The sequence below is a fragment of the Globicephala melas genome, unplaced genomic scaffold (genome assembly GCF_963455315.2).
Source record: "Globicephala melas unplaced genomic scaffold, mGloMel1.2 SCAFFOLD_496, whole genome shotgun sequence".
Lineage (NCBI taxonomy): Eukaryota > Metazoa > Chordata > Mammalia > Artiodactyla > Delphinidae > Globicephala > Globicephala melas.
In genome coordinates this window covers 60,300-63,332 of record NW_027207662.1, presented here as the reverse complement: position 1 = coordinate 63,332, position 3,033 = coordinate 60,300, and the positions used below count along the sequence as shown (strand labels likewise).

At 36.5% G+C, this 3,033-nt stretch overlaps 1 pseudogene; it reads right to left on the bottom strand.

Annotated features, from left to right (window-relative positions):
- Nucleotides 1-350: 350 nt before the first annotated feature.
- LOC115850397 (FUN14 domain-containing protein 1-like) lies at nt 351-786 on the bottom strand (annotated as a pseudogene).
- Between the last annotated feature and the right edge of the window lie 2,247 nt (nt 787-3,033).

The window sequence follows — 3,033 nt, the reverse complement described above, 5'->3', positions numbered from 1 at the left end:
AGACTAGAACAGCAGTGATTTTCCCCCCATTATTATTATTTTATATCAGTAGAATCTATTTAATATATTCAATAATTCTATTATTTCTAAGACCTTCCACAAAAGGGCATTACAATCCTTTTAGTTTATTGCAAACATATATATTTTTTTAAGTGGATTCACTTTATTTATTTTTTGGCTGCGCTGCAGGATTTGTCAGAAGACAAACAGTAAGTTGTGAGTTCCATTTTGCCCAACTACTTTTTTCTTCACACCCTGGAGGATCTGGTGTCTGGAACTGTAGAGACATCATCATGTTACCACCCCTTCTCCTCTCAGGTTGAATCCACTGTGACAGAACACTCATGTCCTTAAGAGGCAAGGCCTAGCAAATAGCCTCTCACAAATCCACTGAACATCACAATGTCCTGTTTGATAAATTCTGTTGCTGCTTCAATTATATTGCTGATTTCAGGTGCTGCTTTATTTGCTCATTTCTGAATCAGGTCTTCCTGCTTTCTTTATATCTTTTTTCAACTCTGTCCCAGTTGATTTGCACATAGTTACTTTGACTGGTAAATCTGAAGAAGATGGCCAGCAGCCTACTGTTGCTGTAAGTTTTCCAACTTTCTGGAACAAAAATCCTGCACAATGGCCAGTGCAATCTGGATAGCTACTGAGTATTGTTCTACCGGAAGTGCCAAACTATGGCCAAACATAGATTCTACCAGTGGTGTCTTCATGTATACTGAGTTAGGTCCAATATGAATCATCATCACTTTCATATTCAGGTGAGAGAGATCCCATCTAGATTGGCCTGGCCTTGGAATCCAGAACCAAGTGAAGAGGACTCAGCTGTCAAAGGGGGGCAAAGAGGGCCTGGGGTTGGAAGAAAGGGTCATAGACGCAGAAGTAAGCACTTCATGAAAACTAAGCAAATGGTATTTCTAGGTAAATCAGTCTTTCTGTGCTGGACTAATTAAAAGAACTTCACAGCTCTCTATCCCCAAGCTTTCTCACCCTCTGGAATTGAGGGCTTTTACTGCTTCCCCCATTATTTTTTTTAATTAAGTAATGAATAGTATTTTATTATTATTATTATTTTTGGCTGCATGGCATGGCATACATGATCTTTTCTCCCTGACCAAGGATTGAACCTGTGCTCCCTGAAGTAGAAGCATGGAGTCTTCACCACTGGACCCCCAAGTAAGTCCCTGAAGAGTATTTTATAGATAAGAAAACTTTAGCCTCAGCAGGATAAATTTGAGGACAGTTCCAATAGCTAGTTTCCCAGAGATGCACTTGAAGTGGTCCTTACAGTTTTTGCAAACTAGAATACCTGATAGTGTTTATCAGTGCGACACGTCAGGTGCAGTGTAAAGGTACGGGTACTGAAAAAGTAATATTGACCCTAACTATGCATTCACGCACAGGCATTTACAGATTTTTACCCAGTCTTTGAATTAAAAGATAGATTCTCTGAGTCTGATCAATGTCAGCCTCTTGAGATGCACTAAAATGAAATTCAGAAAAAGTTGAATAACTTAAACTACTCTGGAGTTACAGACAACTGACGTAGAAAGCCTCTTAAGCAATGTGAGAGAAGAAAAAAGGGGCAAAAATCTACCTACTAGCTTGGGTTGTAGAACTCATGTTTTTAGGAGTTGGGAGAAAAGAAACTTTGGAGCAGGTGTTTCATGTGACAGATCATTAGATCTGTTATCTAGGTCTGTATTAGATCTGTAGAGTATCTATTGAGATACTACAGATGAGGAAAGATGTTAAGTGTATTTGCTTTGTATCATCAATGGAGATTTTTTGCTGCCTCTGAAAGCTTGCTGTCAAGATTTAATTTAATATTTAATTAATTTCCTCTCTGCCGATCTGTGATTTCCCTTAATGCCATTTCCTTAATGCCATTTCCCTTAATGCCATTTCCTTTTCTAGAGAGATCACAGATTACTGTAAATTATTTGTGTTCAGTGAGGATGGGCATAACGGTAGCAATAATGAGAACAAGAATAGTGACTGGCCATTTATACATAAAATGAATTCTGTTAGAAACACCTATAAATATTGTACCAGCGTTATTAATTGGCTTAATAAGATCAATTGGCATAATAAGATCTAAGTTGTTTATTATAAATAAAATGAATAAAAATTCACTAGTCAGCAATAGATATTAGTATTTTTCTTTTTTAAAAATCTCTTCTTTGCTAGCCCTAAGTGCTTTATTTCTTAGGGGTCTAATATTGACTTCACTAGTCTTAGTGGAGTTACCAGCTTGTGGCTGAATCACGCTCACTCTAGTATTCAGACATGGTTTGACACATCTAAATTAGGGTGAGGAAGATTATTCCAGAATATCGAGGCTCTCTTTTGTCAGGAATGGGGGATGGGGACTTATTCTGAATAAAGAGGAAGTGAAGACTGGAAAGGTTACTTGGTCAACAGAGAGAAAAGATTAGCCTGAAAATAGAAACTGTCATTCCCAACATTCTCAAGCTCAGACTGCATGAACATATGAATACTTGGCACTAAGTAAATGGTTATAAAAAAACACATCTAATTCCTAGTCTGTAATCTACCAGTGACATTAAAAAATAAGATACCACCACTGGTGATGATGTAAGTGTTGTTTTCGAGAAGGGCTGCTAGTACAGCTTATGATAGCATCTTAATAAACAAAATATTAGTTGTGAGTTGTAATGAGGATTAAAACTTAGATTGAGAATCAAGCTTCTCTGCATATATGTATGTATAAGGAAAATCTATTTTTCCTTAAAACACCTGCATTGTATCACTTTAGAGGTAAAGGATGGTTTTCTCCCTTCTTAAATCTCCTCTTGATAAATATATTTTCATTGGAAGATGTTTACACGCACATACACACCTTGGCAAAACAGAAAACATTATAACCAAACTGTGTAAAATAATATCATTCTTATATTCCTATACATCTTTCCCATTTTATATGAATTATCACTCCCTAACTTTCCAAGTTCATTACTATCCTTCTTTGTCCATTTCTTTATAATGTATTGTTATGATCTG